A 19,596-nucleotide genomic window follows, 5' to 3' on the forward strand; every position below is an offset into this window, starting at 1 on the left:
GGTCCATACCTACGGTGAAAATGCAGAAAATTAATTCATATATGTTGTTATGAGCGCCACGGCTGAGCGCCCCGTGTGCGGTGGCCTTTATGAAGTTGTGGACACACCGAGTTTAGCGCTTGACTTGGAAGTAAACATTAGAAAATTCAACACAAAAATGTGTGTCCTACATGTTTTTCATATTGCACTCCATTTTTCACTACTAATTATCACTATTTAGTGAGAAAAAACGTCACAGCTCTCTGGCTGTTTCTAAGTTATCGTTATCGTTTAAACCGTGATGCAGTTTTCACTGTTATTTAAGCAATTTGTTCCAGATTATAAACATATAAATGCTTCTGTGCAAAGCCGGTATAAGTATATAATAATAATAAAAATAAAATGAATATAAATATATTAGGACAAATCACACAGATTGAGCTAGCCCCAAAGTAAGTTCTAGACTTGTGTTATGGGATACTAACTCAACGATACTATATTTTATAATATATACATATATAGATAAACATCCAAGACCAGGGCCAATCAGAAAAAGATCGTTTTCCATCATGATCCGACCGGGGATCGAACCCGGGACCTCTCGAGGTCGTCAAGTAAGTGAAGAAAATATATCGAATTGTATGAAACGTCGACGTCCTACCTGTGAAAGCCTGTAAAAACCTAGTGTGTTAAGACACGACCAATAACACCCAAAGCCTCATATAGATTAAGCATTATACACATACGTAAAGACAGCAAAACAAATGAACATAAATCTGTATCTATCACAAAAACATGATTGAATTACGTTACGATTTCATGCACACTTATAGCTGTTAAAACAGTCTTATTTTACCCACCACTTCTTTATTACCATAGGTGGCTTTTAATAGCCGTGAGATTTTAAAACAATGGAGCCGGATGACTATTGCTTGTAAGTAATATTATCGATGCCAATGTCACAATATGCGGAGATCCGTTGGGAACAAACCTTTTTTTAATGCCTTTCGGGAAAGTTCACAAGAATTGACATATTTTTATCAACTATCCGCAATATATACTATATAATATATACTATATATAATATATACTACAATATATAATATATACTAACCGCTAACGTGTCAAATTTAATTTAAATCCGCCTAAAGATATAACAAAATCTATTACACTAGCTTTTGCCATATTTTTCGGTATGAAAGGTACCCTATTTCCGTCTCCGTACTTCAAACTACATGTATGCAAAATTTTAAGAATATTGGTTGAGCAGATAAAGTTTGAAGAGGTAACACAAAGCTTACGTTCGCATTTAAATAATAAATAAATAAATATATTAGGACAAATCACACAGATTGAGCTAGCCCCAAAGTAAGTTCGAGACTTGTGTTATGGGATACTAACTCAACGATACTATATTTTATAACAAATACATATATAGATAAACATACAAGACCCGGCCCAATCAGAAAAAGATCATTTTCCATCATAACCCGACCGGGGATCGAACCCGGGACCTCTTGGTGCAGTGGCAAGAACCTTACCACTACGCCACCGAAGTCTTCAATTTATGATATTAGTTAGGATGAATACCACTATCTGACAGCAGAAGACACATACACACTAGTGGATTTATCAGTCTACCAGTATGCAGGTTTCCATAATGTGTTTTCCTTCACCGAAAGCATGAAAACTATTGATAAATAATTTCATGAGTAGTATTACAATCTGGAACGATGGATTTAGTAAATATTTTATTGTACCTACTAATTCCATGCCTGTAACATCAAAATCAAAGGAAATCAACAAAAGAGGACAGATTTTTCTTAGCATTGACTAATAGAAAGAAAGAACAGAAAGAAAGAAATCATTTATTCGGCAAACAAATAAAATCCAAACATACAAAAGAGTAACGAATATAGATCGAATACAATATGTAAGCCGAAATGGCGACCAGCTCAGCATGGTGTCGTGGTATCGAGCCAAGGCGCTGATTTTCAGCTGGAACCAAGTACAAAAGTAGGTAAGGTGGCAAAATAAATAAATTAATATGTACGGAAACAGAAACAAACAACAGCAAACAATAGGATTAAACGTATACTGACTGAAAGATAAATTACATGGAAGCTATGGAATATATATATATATATATATATATATATATATATATATATATATATATATATATATATATATATATATATATATATATATATATATGAAACTAAAAATAATTCAATGTATTGCCCTCTATTTGCCGCAATAAAGTAAACTCTTTGATGCGTTTACGGAAAATTGTAACAGATGACAAATTACGAAGAGGGGGAGGTAAATTGTTCCAGATTTTAGCTGCGATATCTAATAATACTAATGATATCGATTTATGTATAAAGAATGACTTGTTTATCAAAGGTGCTGGTGAGACCATCTAGATTCAGCTTTATGTATTTCCCAATCCATGAATAAGCCAGCTACATTAATAGAATTTAAAAGTAGCTTGCGAGTTTCGCGACTCTTGAAATTCGCAGAGTTCAAAGATTCATACAGTAAATTAAGTATCATACCATAAAATTCATTCCAGAATTTTCACGACACTTTTTCTCATCAATAGCGTGAGTAAATAGACTCATTCAATTCCTTGTCTTGTTCATTCGAATGAACGATAAATTTTACGACTTTGCCAAGGTGCTAAATGTTTCTTATAACCATTGATAAGATCGTAAAAATATCTTCTGCCGTCTGTAAATGCCGTTATAATCGCCTTAAGGCCATGATCGTCTGGGAATACGGGAACACCGCGCACCGTAAACAATAGCTTCAGTCTCATGTCATGTGCGCGCCAGATAAGTCTGCGCGTGACAATATCAGGAACTATTAATAACACATGGGCCACATCGTTGTCTGCAGCGACCGTAGCGCCACGACGGCGGGACTATTTCGTTGTAATGTAGGTGACAGATTTTTTCAAAGTCAACGATTTGACACTTCTGGTGTGTCAAAAGTGACTGATTATTTTTACCATTTATGTATTTTTTAAGGCACGAAAATGTTGTTAAACTGAAATTTATGATTTTTGACAAATAACATAAGCTATGTTGGAGAAAAATATTTGAACATTTTCATTGCGTCTTGGTCTCCAGAGCCAAAATGATTATTATTATAAAAAATTGTCTTAGATAGAAATTATTCTCTTAGTACAGTCAACAGCATATAAACCTATCCAATATCATTGCAAATTAGCCCCTATAGCCGTCATAAAGATCCATGCAGGGTAACGTGACATGCGGTCGGTTGTACAGTATAATGTCACGACAGAAGTGACAAGAAATGAAGACATGCGCTATTGACACATTCCATATCCTTTTATAAATATAATAAACAGCTATTTATCACATAATTAAGTATTCTGAGAACTATTTTCTTATTAGTGACTAGCCTTTTTTTCCGATTATGATATAATGAATGATGGAATACCTTTGAAAAACTCGTCGATTCAGAATTCTATGTTTTTATAATGCAAATAGTAAAATGGTTAGGAAGTAATAATTTAATATTTATTCAAAATTTTAATATTTAACCAATTGTAAATTTATGTGTGAATCATTATTTTTATACACTGTAGACTTTAAACGCATGTGAAAATTTTATAAAAAACATTAACTGTTTGCTGTCCTCACGTAAGTCTTTGAATTAAATTTGTAGATTTTATGGCATCAATATGTTTCCTCCAAGAAAGTTAAATTAATGACAATGATTGTATATTTCGGTTAATCATTATTAGAATTTGTACAGATTTATAACAGTAGCTCGCATTTATTACAGATAACACAATAAATGTAAAGTAATAACTTTTTAATTTTATTTTTGAGATGTCAATGTCAAAATTTTGACATCTTGTTTGTTATCAGTAATACACGGTGTAAGGTGCGCGCGAAAAATTGTACCGTTGTATACATTATAGTCAGCGATCTATCTGTTATTGGTACACAAGAACAAAATCCAAACATCAATAATGTTATGAAATCCAATACGTATGTAATTGAAATAGCTCAAATTATTAAATTTTACCCATCACTCACAATGTTCAGCCAACAAACATATTTTCCGAAGTTATAATTGATGTATTGGCTATATAATTATCATTGTAAACAATAATTAATAATCGTTATACATAAATTATTAAATTTACAATACTCCGTAAGCCTACGTGAGATAGCACACTCATTGTATAAGAGGCAAAAAAGAATTTCAGAAAGGTATCGAGCCATTTTTGCTTCCACGAAGTTTATCAGACATTTATCGGGTATCTGACGGATAGATCTTATCTGACAGTTTGCGTTATTCTCGGCTTTCAAATGTATAATGAAGATGTAACAGGATATGTTACACTTCGCTGGGAATTATATACAAACACTTGTTTTCATATGATGATAAGGTTTTAATTGTTGTATTACGTTTTAATACATTGATATTCTATTTGACTTCTGATATAAAATTATCCATACTAATATTATAATGCGAAAGCGTGTTTATGTGATGATTTTATGACAAAATATAGCATTGGATTAAGATAGTTTTATGGCGTGGAGCGCTGGATAGAGCGAGTATAAAATTAAGTTATACCTAAAAGCGAATAGTAGAAGTTAATCCCTGCTTAGCTGGATTCAACTCCAGTACGCGTGCGCGTTCTTATACTAACTAATATTATAAATGCGAAAGTGGGTTTGATTGTTTGTTATCTATCCACGCTTTATCTATTTGATCAATCTTTTGAAATTTTGTATAAATGTAGTCTGAAGTACGGAGAAGACATAGGTTGCTTTTCATTCCGGAAAAATAACTGTTACCGTGGGAAGTTTACGCGGGCGAAGCCGCGGACAAAAGCTAGCTTTTATAAAGAACTGTCGCAGTAAAAGCGCTCGTTACAAGAATACGTACCTATGATTGGGCAATTCGCGATAATAAAATATAGTGACTGGTTATTAGTCCATCGTGTTTAAGAAGGATCCCTAGTTTTTAACCCTTCCCTTGATTGCCTTTTCTAATCTGAGCTGGCATTATTCTATAATATTCCTTTGCTCTCAGGTGAGAAACATGTTAAATATAAGCTCAAACTCATATAATATGACCTTTCGTCATGCCACGTCAGCTACAAGATAAGTAATAGTTGTCGTATCGTCTGTAGTTATACCACAAATTGGCGGGGAAAATACGCAAACATTAATTTACAACAATGTTACTTAATAATTATTTCTTTATGACGATTAACGTAGGAGTCACGTCTCTTGCAAGTGTGAAATTATGCCTTGTTTAGATGTGCTGTAGCTAATACTTAGTAAATTTACAATATAATAGAGGTAGGTTTTTGTGTAGTCGTGAAAAAGTATTTGTACACACATTCAGGTTGAGTCCGTGATATAATGTCATTGATTTGATTGATTTTTATCGAAATGAGGGAAATATCCGCAGAAATAGCTAGTAAGAATCACATGACTTTCTTGCTTTTTTATCTAAAAAGAAAAACGTGAGTTCATATATTCTAAACAAATAACGAATATTTTTTTAGAATTTGTAATATAACAGTCTTAAGTGCAAGGCAAGGCCAGATACGAGTTAAGAATATGCTAAGAATCTACTAAACATTATCTAATCGATGAAAGAATTTCAGTATTAAATCTTCAATAAATAACTACTTTAGTATTGATTTTCTCATAAGGCCTACTTTGGCCGCTTCACTGCCTTTAAAGCGTAAAGAATCCTGAGCTCCTGCTCAGGATTCTTTCCTACATTTTCTTCTTCACGTCACACGGTCTTTGTCATTCTTCATTGTCGCACGGATACCATTAAATAGATTTGACGACCTCGGTGACGCAGTGGTAAAATGCTTGCCTCTGAATCGAGAGGTCCCGGGTTCGATCGCCGGTCGTATCATGATGGAAAATGATCTTTTTCTGATTGGCCCGGGTCTTGGATGTTTATTTATATATGCATTTGTTATAAAATATATTATAGTTGAGTTAGTATCCCATAACACAAGTCGCGAACTTACTTTGGGGCTGGCTCAATCTGTGTGATTTGTCTTAAAATATTTATTTATTATATATATAATAGATTACTGACGATATGAAGTTATATTTTTTTTTTGTTACATTTACGTAAATTGGTACCTACTCGTATTTTGTGAAGTCATATAGTGTGCCTAATAAGTACTTGTTTCTAGTAACCGAGCAAGCTGTTCAAACGGGTCACAAAGCGCATCTGCCACAAATTAAAAAAGCCCGTTACGCCCATGTAAAAATCTTTAATGCGGATATTTTTCGTTCAAAATGCACCGGGCACACGGCTTAATTGCAAAGCTAATAACCCTATACTATGATTATTAAATGCAATTTATATGCGTTTTGCAACCGTGCGCTTTTGTCGGATAACAACGTAATTTCGTAATTTTATTTGTGAAAGGAAGTGCAGTGTGTTTGGATGTGTTTTATAACGTTGCACTTTCATACGTTTATTCAACTTTGTTATCTATTTGTCTACTTTCTATTTTGATATAGTTTAAGGTACTTATGTTGTGGTCTTTATTTTATTTTATTTAGGTTCACAAAACTGACTGGCGTCGTGGGCCAGGTCGTGAGGTTCCCTCTATTATGGTTGAGCTACGCTATGGCTGTCCCATGCGTCAACTCGTGAACGGGTGCTGCCAGAGGGAACTGGTCACCTCGTTTCTCATATATTTTCGTGTAAGTTAATTGTGTTTCACATCGATATATATATATATAAATATATAAAAGGTATTTAAAAACAGGTTAGGATTGTGATCCGAGTGCACTCGGATCACAATCATAACCTGTTTTGATATACCTTTTGACTATGTACATTATGTACTTTTATATATCATTAGAAAAAAAAACATTGTAAGAAATATGGTAAGCCGATCTGGCATGATAGGGACGATAAACACTGTTCAAATGAGTTTCTTTCAGCATTTATTCTCAGCAGTGGTCGTTCCGAAATGCCAGTAGTTTGTAGCTTGTGAGAAATAACTATAACTATAATAAATGTTAATAAATAAATTAAAAAAAAAATAATAAAAATTGACGAGAAAAAGTGCCTGTGAAGGTCTAATTTCTGAATAAATGATTTGAATTCGAATTTGAATGACTTGTCACAACACAATTGAGCAACAAACTTAATAGCCAAGCTTAAAATTAAACATGTAAAATGACTATTATTCTTGATGTGAACACAACATGATATATAAAAATATCATTCCCATTAAAAAATTAAGCGGTGGTGGTGTGATGGTTAAGACGCCCGCCTGTGGATCGAAAGGTCCAAGGTTAGAATCCTACTCGTGCCACATGAGTTTGTATACCACTCTGACTCATGTATAGTACTTGGAAACCTGCACACTGGTTGATTTTTAACTTGTGTGTGTAATGGAGAAGGCAATGGCAAACCACTCCATAAAAAATGCCAAGAAAGTTGTTGCGTGTGTTTCTTTCCACGTAACAACCACGACCCTCAGCCGTGAGGAATACGACTATGAAGATGAAAAGTTGAATTGTGTCGGTGAAGTGAAAATTGCAAACTTTTGAATTTCAATTTTGAGTTAAATACAAATTTGGAAAAATTTTGCGTGGAAAACATTTTCTTTTGTACTCTTTAATGTAATAAGTGTACGTGCTAAAAATAAAGTACTATTCTATTCAACAATTCAATCATCGACATTTTTTTTTCATTAGCTGACCGAGTCCCACTGCTGGGCAAAAGCCTCCCCTAACTTCTTCCACGCATTCCATCCCTACCATCGACATGAAGTATCTTCTTTTTCTATAATATAGTGGGTAAACGAGCACGCAGGTCGCCTGATGGTAAGCAAACACCGCAGCCCATGACCTGATACGAAAATTTAATTTTATTCTCAAGCATAATAAACCTTTTATAAAAATATTATCTATATTTTTTAATTAGTCTTGAAAGAAGTTAGACCATTACTAAGCCCATGTGATCTTAGTAATGGTCTAACTTAGTAAATGGCCTGTGAATCGAAAGGTCCCAGATTCGAATCCTACTCGTGCCGCATGAGTTTGTATATAATCTGACTCATGTATAGTAATTTTCATCGGCCAACACTTGCTTCCTGTGAAGGAAAACATCGTGAGGAAACCTGCGCATTGGTTGATTATCTTGTGTGTGAAATGTGTGTGAAATGGAGAAGGCAATGGCAAACCACTCCTTTAATAATGCCAAGAAAGTTGTTGTGTGTGTTTCATTCCACGTAATGACCATGTCCCTCAGCCATGAGGAATACGACTATGAAGAAGATAATTCGTATTTGTGCTCGATTTATTGTTTTTGTTATGCAAACGGGAATAAATATATATGGTAAAATCAAGATTGAATTAGACCCAAAGTAAGTCCGAAACTTGTGTTATAGCTAACTTAACGGTACTATATTTTATAACATCAAAAGAAAGAAAAGATCATTTTCCTGACCGGGGATCGAACCCAGGAGCCTTCACCTTCAGATCTGGCACAATCACTACTAGGCTACACAGAGGAAAATTAATTACCTCTATAAAACTCACCCCCTATAGTTTAGAATGATGTACATTTTTCCCTAAGACAGCTGTCATGTGTTGAACCACCATTAAACTGTTTAAGCAATCGTTGTTTATTTAAAAGGTTATAATCCATTACAACCAATTATTGTACAGAAAACGCATTACACATTGATGTGTCAACTTTAAGATCATTTAATTGAAATTTACTTTGATGAAGACATAAAATATTTACGCCTAAGGCTACTATCGCCACACCTGCTTGATATATCATTAATATAGAATTACTACAATAGTTTTCCTTATATAGACTGCAGGGAAGAAATGAAAATTCTGACTTTTAGACAGGGTCTTGTTGCACTAGTTTCTATTGAAATATTATAATCACTTTTGCCTGCGGCTTCACCCGCGTGTTATCCCACGGGAACAGTTATTTTTCCGGGATGAAAGATACCCTATGTCCTTCTCTATACTTCAAACTATATGTGTGCAAATTTTCTTGAGTTCCTTCTTCTTCAGTTGAAATTCTTCTTCAGTTGAGTACTTAGATAGAACGTGAAGAGGTAACAAACAAACTTATCTTCGCATTTATAATATCAGTAGGGATTTCATAGAAAAATATTATTGACATAGAAAATAAATCGAGTCACGAAATTTCTTTTTAATCCAAACAAACGTGTAAGTTCAAAAAAAAAAGTTATTCGAGCATACTTTAAAACCTATAAAACTGCCAATACACCGGTAAACTTTATAATTTCAAGACAATTTGCACTTAAACTGCGATTTTATCGACCTAAAAACAGGGATACATATAAACCGATACGTAAATTACTTAGTATCATCTGTCGCGAAAATTACATGTTTTCTGTAATCATTGACAGTGTACAATTAAGGGCACACGACACTACATCCACGGGAAAGGTGCTTTCTCTTTTGGACAACTCATTTGATCCCCATTGTGATAATAAAAAAAGGAATACTAGCCTCTTCATTACTGTAAATTGGCCGTCATATACAGCCGATTAACCTAATTTATATTTATTTGAAACCTGTTCTTAAAGTACCTAGTTGTTTTAGGTAACTTCACCTTTTTATCTGCAAGTCCATTATTTTACCTTATTGATCATTGGTTTGGTGTTATGGTGAATACAAAAATATATTTTTGACTACGCACGATGTTGATAATATGTATTATCAAATCGAGCCCGTTTCTTAGATAATATATATGTGCCTTGCCTCGATTTCAACATAATATACAATATATATTTCAATACAATACACTCTCTTCATATAATGCTACCCCGCTTCGTCAGTTTCGAATGAATATCCCAAATAATTATTTTGTTTCAAGACCTTTTTTCACTTTTAAAATAATAATAATAACCCAGCAGCGGGTCTTGGCGGGAGATCTACACAACATCAAAACTCTCAAAAGGGCGTCTACGAGTTGGATCTGTATCCCCACGCAAGCCTCTCAAAGGACCGGACTTAGTGCCGTGAATTCCAAAAGAGGAGAAACATAATAATAATAATAATCACTCACTTGGGGTTGAGAGATCCATTTTGTTATTAACAGCTTATATCTAAGTGTTAGTAACAATACAAATAGGATGATGAGGTCAAATCAAAAGTTCCAAATGGAACGTATCAGCGAGAAATTACTCGATTTTCGCCCGAGGCTATCAAAGACTGCTATCGATCGAATGATAATCGCTCACTCGTGGTTTGATCACTTTTTCACTTGTATAGTATAATTTCAATCGATACATTGAGAATAACACATTTGCACGGAAGAAAGGAAAAGAGATGTCATTTTCAAATGCCGGTCAAATGCGAGTGGACTCTTGCGTCTAGGGTTCCGTAATTGTTTTTTTATTCAATAACTTTTTTTTTTTCAATTTGTTTTTTTTTTTTTCAATTTATAAACCATAACATATTGCCAAATTTTCTTGTTCTAGATCAGTGGGAATTAGTTTTGATTTTCCAATGAAAGCGAAATGCGTCATAAACAATATGTTTTGCATGCGTTAACTTAAATGTTGGGTGTTTTTACTACGTCTGCGAACTACAAAATTCGCCGGTCAGCCGGTTAAACAATTTTTTATCTAATGTATATCGATTCGTTTCTCTTGAAAAAAGCAATAAAAAATAAATAAAATACAATAAAGCACGTTTCAGTTCACAGGCGGTGGTCTCGACACAACCGCCGCTTCAATACACTTACGAATCCCTAGAAACACATGCTATGGTCTTGTGTCTGTATCAATAACTGTTTAGTACGTATGTTTAACCTATATATTTTTATTGTTTATGTGATTTTCGAAGTTTATTTAGTCATAAAAATATATTTGTTTGTTTCAATTAGCTTATAATTATTATGATGTTTAATATTAAAAAAAAAAACACAATCCGACTAATTAACAAGCTTTCAAATTTTTTTCCCAATAATACTATTTTTTATTGCTCAATAATTAATTTTTTTTAATAATTATTAATATTTTAATTAGTAATTACGTCTGAATTTACTTAAAACAAAAGCATGATATGTTACAAATGATATGATACAGCTGACTCTGCTCGATTAGCAATTTTTCACATTTTTGTAGCACAATAAAAACTATGAAAATAGTAATTGGCATTTCAAAATATATGATAAAAAAAATACTAGCAAATTGGCTATGTGTTGCTTCGTTTTGAATTTCATATCCGAGAAAAAATATTCTAGTTTGTATGAATTATTGATCTCATCAACTGACAGATACGCTGTGACGGTAGTAAAAAAACTTGTGTTTTTTCTGTTTTAAATCGAAGAGCTAGCTAATTATAATGGAAACAGAAAGTCCTTGATCAAATCTTTAATTATTTACATAATTAAGTCTATATAATGATATTCTTAATTTTAGATTTAAATTTTTAACCGTTATTTGACACAGTCATTATTTAAATGTGTAATATAAAAAATAAAAATAAAATTCTACATTTTTTATTGTTGCTATAACATTATCTAATATTATATTTTATGAAATTTATTTTTAAACGTGTTTCTGAGTAAAATGTGAATTGTTTTTTAGTCAATAAAATTTTAGTTTATGTATAATTTTCAAAGCTACAAACTAATAGCATACCGGAACGACTATTCTTGAGAAGAAACTAATTAAATATGAAACAAAATATTGATTTAAGTGACAAAAAATTACACTAGATGCTTATATTAATTAGAGGTAGGTAATAAAAATAGCCTTAGCTAGGATAAAGAAACAAAATGATAATGAAATTATAGGAATATTGTAGTTTTGTGATAAAATAAACTCGTGATTTTCGGACAACTTGATATTTTATTGGCGGCAAAACGAACGCTATGAAGTAACAGATGGCAATAGACATTCAGACATAGATAAACAGATACTACTACTGGTTGGTTGTGTTTCATTTCATCCAACAGAAATAAAATGATAAGAAGATATGATAAAGAAACAAAAGTTGTTTAATAAAAATTAAACTATTATAATTCTGGTATTTACGGTCAATGTCTCATACGCAGAGATTGGGTTTACGCCCAGTATTTATACAGTTTATTTCGAAATAGTCGCAAACCCATTTACTACTTGGGTTTATGCCCGACCGGGCGTAAACCCATCTACGCTCATTCGACATGGCGCCATCTGCGTCAGGCAGGTGACGCGTACGCATACCGCGTCGTCTTGTCTTTTTGTACATACAAATAACGTATTCACCGTTTGCGATTTTTGTACCCTTGTCATTCTCTTATCTGAGCGTTTGCCCGGTTCCCTACTCAGCCGTTGCGAGTCGGGTCCGCCTTTCTACTTTTTCGTCTCCACTAGGGAAGGTCTGTATTCCTAGTTGTCAGACCATTTACGTGATAGTATTTGTTATCGTAGACTCAACAGTCAAACAAAACATCATCACATTTATGATTGACTGGTAGAAATTTTAAAGGTACAATAAGCGCACTTAATGTTGAAAGCATTATCTAACTGTTATCTCCACCTTTAAACGGTGGTGGTGTAATGGTTAAGACGCCCGTCTGTGGATCGAAGGTCCCAGGTTAGAATCATACTCGTGTCACATGTGTTTTTATACCAATCTGACTCATGTATAGTAGTTTTCATTATTATTAACTTGTGTGTGAAAATCCACTCCATTAATAATGCCAAGGAAGTTGTTGTGTGTGTTTCATTCCACATAATGATCACAACCCTCAGCCATGAAGAATACTACTATGAAGAAGATCTCCACTTTTGTACACAATTTTTGTAATTTTATGAAACAAAAAATAAATAAATCAACTGTCTATACACTGTTCATGAGATACAGCCATTTTAGCCTTTGGGTACGGAACCATAAAAAGTCACACCAATCTTCACAGTTCCTACAAATTCAATAATTTACCATTTAATTCACGTAATAATATGATTCTTGATAGAAACGTAGCTTACGTCGGCGCATGCGCAACGAGCATGAAAACGTTCAAAATATGTAATTTATGCACCCAGCGACCATAAGCCACGATCGTTATTGTGCCTATTAGTCTTGTCCAGGGAATTACAAAATCTAGAAGATTTTGAACGAATTTTAAATTCCGAAAAATTAAAAATAAAACGTATTATTTAATTTGTATTTTATTACGCTAAAATTTTGTATACTTTCATGAAGATTGGATTTTCAGATAAAAGTTTAATGTTAACAAAACAAGTAAATAATTCTTTCGCATTTATATTATAAAGTTAAATTTTTTATTTCTTGAAGTCGTTCTACAAAGTTCAAATGATACTGGCACTTAAGATTGATTGCCAACGAGGAAATTCTACTAAAAACCACGGACGTTCATGGTTCTAAAACAATTTGAAAATATAGGTAAATATAAATAAATAAATAAATATATTAGGACAAATCACACACATTGAGCTAGCCCCAAAGTAAGTTCGAAACTTGTGTTATGGGATACTAACTCAACGATACTATATTTTATAATAAATACATATATAGATAAACATCCAAGACCCGGGTCAATCAGAAAAAGATAATTTTCCATCATGACCCGACCGGGGATCGAACACGGGACCTCTCGGTTCCGTGTTTTTACTACTCCAATATATTAACACTGGCCACACACATTGTCAGTTATGTCTTTAAAAAGTGCAATCAATTTATTTGTGTATTGTTTTTATTATTACCAAAAAGTTTGCTTTTCCAAACACATTCGACTTTTTAATTCAATCTTTATAAATTATAGGTTGTACAGACAGAATAAAATTTCTAATGTTAATGTGTAAATTATTCTACCTATAACTCAATGAAATATTCAATACTCTGCGACTGAACTAATAACCGTTACCCAATTATCAATCAGCTCAGCCACAAACACTCGACACAATCGATTCAACTGTATCGATACCACGGCTATTATTCACCTCATAAATTACTAATCGAATCAATATAATCGGCCGCGACCAATTTTTGAACGCACCATTTGAAACGCTGAGTTTCAATGATAAATGTAGAATGGAAGTGGTATTCATCAATCAGGAAAAAAGAAATGTGTTTTTTTATGACATAAATATTTTTGAAGCATTTCCAATATATTTATGTCCAAATTAAAGTTATGTCAATATAAAATTGATAATTTTTATAATACAATGCAAATAAAACATTTTTTCAAATATCCGCCAACAATATAGGTTTCTTTGCACAATGAATTGCTGAATATTTGTATATTAAGCAGGTTATTGTGCAAAGAATAGAAAAAGTATACATCGCTGAACATATGACTACTTGTGTAGTCATATGTCCAGCGATCATGATGAAACATAATATAGACGGAGGGAAATAAGGTATACATATACAGAAAATGTTAAAATGAAATTCAGAAAAAAATGTAGTGAAGTGAACCTTTTATAAAAATGCTATTGTAAAATATGAGCAACTGCTTTAATATAATGCTATAAATTATATATATTCGTGAATGTTTTAATTGTGAACTGCAAGGAAAAAATCCGTATAAGTATTAACCAGAACTTAAATAAGTACATAAACAGACAAATATTAAAAATGGAATGGGTTATTTACTCACTTGTTAGGTCGTTAGGTAGGTATATAATGCGCAGCTGTTATAAGTACAATAAACAGTAATTAAATATAATTAATTACAAATTTTATAATATACACCCGTTATAACTTGTGATCATACATTACATTAGAGTGCGGACTATAGATAATTAAAATTTCACAAAACGCAATCAATGTGTCCAGTTATATATATAACAGGTCACAAAACCGACCAGTTTACATGAAAACCGTCCGTCGATAAATCGTATTTAAATTGCGTGCCGAGTTAAATGGCAGTGCTATAATAAGTAAGGAAGTTATTCGTGACAACTGACAATTCATGGCTACAGGCATTGCCACACACTTGTCACTTCTAGCACTTCTAGTTTTAAAATACGTCCATGTATGTATGTTCCATACAGTTTGAACGCATCGCGCTTCTAAATTGCACACTTAATGTCAAGTACGTAAAATTCAAATTAGCTTGCGATCGAAATCGTATCGGCCAATGGACGTTCGAAATTTTTACGTTTCCACGATTAACGATTGTTTTTAATCGATTTGTTACGATTTTTTCTGATGACTAGGTATATCCGAAATTTGGGAATCGTAGGAATAATTATGTTGCTATACACATATGAATTTTTAATTATTTTTAAATTCAAATTGTTTTTATATTTTGCCTATGAACAAGTGTTTACTTTTTTTAGGAATTATTTCTAATTAATTTTAATATTAGTTGGTCATTATTTTTTTTTAGATTAAAGTAATGTATAATTTTTTTAATTATTGAAAACACAATTAAATCTCACATCTAAAACAAACGTATGTATACTCGTAAGAAATATAAGTCATACATAATATCACCTGGATCGCCATTTGATGATGTGACGACAATACAAGACAAGACGACCGACTATCCATGGAATCTCTTCATACATCTTACTTATACATAAATTTAAAGAGTAGAGTTGATTGTGGAGTCATTAACCGAGTCCAATTAGCACATCTCGAAATTTGAATTTCTTCAAAGAAGTGGTACATCTATCTGCACCCGTCACAACTTTGACGTTGACTTTAACCTGCGCTCCGCCGCCAATTACGTTGAGGCAACATGGCGTACTTTGCGTATAATAAAGTTGAAATTAACATCAAAAATGACTCCTTCAATAATTTTCAAAGGACATGATTGAAATATATATATTTTTTTTGTTAAATTTATTAGACAGCAGGGACTCTGTTACCAGATATCCTTGTCAATCTGTCTGCCTGTCATCAACATCATCAGCCATTTAATTATCCCTATTACTGGGGCACTGGCCTTCCCTATGAAAGAATGGGCCCAATGCGGATTAGTGGGTTTTATGGACTTCAATTACAACCGGGACCAATGGATTAACGTGCTTTCTGAAGCAGGGAATAGTTTAAAATGGCATACTTTTGATCACCCATCCAATTACCGACCGTAGCAAAAGTAACTTAACCACTGCGCCATCGATCATTGACCACCTCAATTTGTACAAAAGGTTTCGGTATCATATTGTGTCTCCTTATGTTGTCATTGTCAATCTCTGAGCTGAATTTCATAAAAATCGGCCCAGTTGTTTTTGAGTTTATTCATAGTAATAAGCATAATAATACGTATTCGGCTTCGCTCGGTTAAAGCCACAATAAATAAGCCTACATTAAGTCCTAAGTTTTGAGTTTATTCATTACAAACAAAAATAGGTACATATTTTTTCTCTTAATATTAATATGGACTAGTATAAGCATAGTATGGAAGTATGGACAATGTTCGCTTACAGTTATAATACTGTTTCTCCATAAATAACCATAATTTTAAAGCTTTTAATTACAGAAAGAACTTCTGTGCCCAGTTCCGTTTATATTTTTTAACTGCAGCCGGCTGTAATGCACTATTATGTTTAACCTTATTAGGCGGAAACACACTGCGTTTTTTTGCAGCCTTCAAGAAAAAAATACACGAGCATTGGAATTGTTTGATTCTGATGGCGTGGTCTAGAAAAATAGATTGAAAGTACAAAGTATCATAATTTTTGTTTTATTCGAAATTATATGTTTGAAGCGAAGAAAATAGTATTTTTAATGATTTTAATCATTATATTTACTTAATATAATAGGTATATAATATAGTAAATATTGTAACAAAACATTTTAGTAGTGGTTGTAGTAGAAAAAACTTTCAATTGTGTTTCATGTTGCTTACTTCTGTGAAAACTAGGTACGTCACAAAGATAAATTAAAAAAAAAAGTACTTAAGTACTTTTTAATCTACAAAAAAAGTTACACATACTTTTTTATAGATTAAAAGTTATAGTACGTTTTTTTTACAAAAATAAGTTAAGTAAAATATTATTTAACAATTTATGATTTAAACAAAAATGTAATTTAAAATTTTAGTGGAATTTTAATCATGGGTATTATTCAAGATGAATTTATTTGTATGATTTCTTATAAGAATCTAGTAAAATGTCTAATTTTTTTTCTTCCATGTTCTAATTTATCCAAATAATAATTATTACGATTAGGTCATGAGATATATACAGGCATACACACAAAATCAATTGCAGCCTGATACCACAATAATACATTTGAAAACCACCTATATCTTCCAATTAGATAGTTTTTTCTAATGTCTACAACAAAAAAAAAGGAAACGCGTATGACAGCAATACGTTAGGGATCACGATTTTGAAGGCAAAATGCATTTCTAATCTTAGAATGCACAAACAATATACTTCTTGAAATACTGAGAACAAAAAATAGCTTAATAACCAATCATGTAATTAATAAAGCTGATCAATTAATTGACATTGGTTATAAAACAAAATCAAATCGTTTATTCAGAATATAGGCCTTCACAGGCACTTTTTCACGTCATATCCTAAATTAAATACCATTTACTAAAGTTACAAACTACTAGCATTTCGGAATCTATATAAATATATATATACGCATTTAACTTTTACCCTGTCACAGCCACTTCTAATTTTACGAAAATTCAATTAAAAATACCTCTTTCCATTTCTCCGGCGGCGCTTGGTCGCGTAGACGGTGCCCAGCTGGCTGGAATGAGGCTGCGGCGGCCGGAGCAGGCCCGAGTCCACGCATCCGTCCAGAGCGTAGCCTGGTCCCCCCCAGCCGCACAGCAGCTTCGACTCTGTGGCTATCTTGACGTCTATCTCTGTCAACCTCCGAAACTGTCAAACTTCACATCAGGCTCTTGAAGCTGAACTGAGCTTCAGCTGAGATCGAAGTTTGCTAAATTTCGAACCCTGAGTTGGTTCAGTCCAAGAGTTCTTGCTTTGTTGCTATCTTTACTGGGTACTTCACTATATTGTTGATTGGCGTAGTTTGATTGGTCTAACCTCACGTGAAGTTAGTGATTTTTATGATTTGTCGGTTGCAGCATTAGCTTTGACTACAGCCGTCTTTTCACAGTCTCCAATCTTATTCTGAATGTAATGGACCAAATTTGATACTAGTTTTTGATCAGTTGAATCTTTAGTTCAGTTGTATCTTGACGGTTGTACCTACTCTATCTTCAATAATCAGTGAAATCGCACATTCGTTTTATTCGTTTTAGGGTGATGATTTGTTTTAAAGTCATTAAATCACAAGATGTTTTCAATTTATAGTATTTTCTTGTGCTTTGTGTGAACGCGAGTGAATTTTTAACGACGTGGTTAATTTTGCATTGATTTATTATTATTTTTTAATCAATATAGATTTCGTTAAAACAGATTCTTTGGTTTTCAGCATCACAACGTGGAAATGTTTTCAGAATTTCACTAAATAGGTGCATTACACTATAATCTGTTTTTTTGATATTTTCATTTCCATAAATCACCAATTTTACATTTCTTTGAGCATATAGGTTTGAGAATTGATTTTTTTCCCTACTCTATCTACTATTTGAACGGAATTGAATTTAGTGCAAAAATTTTAGTTCGATGTTCTAGAATTTTAATTGCTTCGGATGTTTTGTGCCCTTGTCCTGAATATCTTGGTTATTAAACGATTATTTATTTCCGTTTGAAACACACACAACAATTAAATCCCAATTTTGCCATCGAACAACGCAAAATTTTTACTCAGCAGAAAATATATTACTGAAAAAAGGAATGACAGGTTATGGAATAATATATACCCGTGTTTTGTTTTTCTTTACAAGAATTTGGAAGAATTAAATTGAGCCCAAAACGTTATAAAACACTGCTATGGAAAGTACTCTTGGAAGATTAAGTTTGATTTGATTCCTTATTTTCACATCAACATTTTATTCACCAATGTGTATTATTAATTCATTTTGTCACTGAATTATTTCAAAATCCATATTGTTTATATAACACCAATCGAAATCACCACCAGAGGTCGTTTTCAGGCAATCGATTTCACAACGGGCGCCACTGTTTTCGTTTCCACTTTCAGTTACAAAACTACGTTTCCATTTGAATTTCCACCATCTTCAGCTAAATCACATCACCATCTACTTGAAAAGTTAGACCACTGTGCACACCGTCACTAAATGTAGTGTCCCAGCCGGTGATTTTATTTTTATCACGTGTACATTTTAGGTTAGAATTTGAAAATACGTTGTATACGCGTGGCGCCACCGGCAAGCGCCTGATGTGGTTTGGTGGCAGGTTTCCCAGAGCCCACACCAGTGGGGGGCGGGCCCAGCAGTGGACACGCCCACCGATTCCTATCGACCAATAACATCTCTCGGGAATCATCAAAGCGCACACTGGGACGTATTGAGTGACGTGTATTTTTATTTTCCCGAACAATTGCCAACTTCACTGTTCTTTTTTCACTTTTTAACCGGCGTCCTTAGTTTTGTTTTTGAATTATATCGGTTTTGTTTACCGTATAGCTTCTGAAATGCCAGTTGCGCCCCTGACAGTTACTTGTAAGTACTGGTTGGCATTTTTACAGTTGAATGGTATCTTTGAATTTTTAAATTCAT

At 33.1% G+C, this 19,596-nt stretch overlaps 1 protein-coding gene across 1 annotated transcript in view; it reads right to left on the minus strand.

Annotated features, from left to right (window-relative positions):
- ss (spineless) overlaps positions 1 to 17,817 on the minus strand; it is a 125,772-nt gene extending 107,955 nt beyond the window's left edge. The window contains exon 1 of the mRNA XM_053759587.2: positions 17,643 to 17,817. The gene's annotated coding sequence lies outside the window, so the exon portion shown is untranslated. The remainder of the gene's footprint in view (positions 1 to 17,642) is intronic.
- Positions 17,818 to 19,596: the final 1,779 nt, after the last annotated feature.

Source organism: Plodia interpunctella, chromosome 19 (assembly GCF_027563975.2).
Source record: "Plodia interpunctella isolate USDA-ARS_2022_Savannah chromosome 19, ilPloInte3.2, whole genome shotgun sequence".
Lineage (NCBI taxonomy): Eukaryota > Metazoa > Arthropoda > Insecta > Lepidoptera > Pyralidae > Plodia > Plodia interpunctella.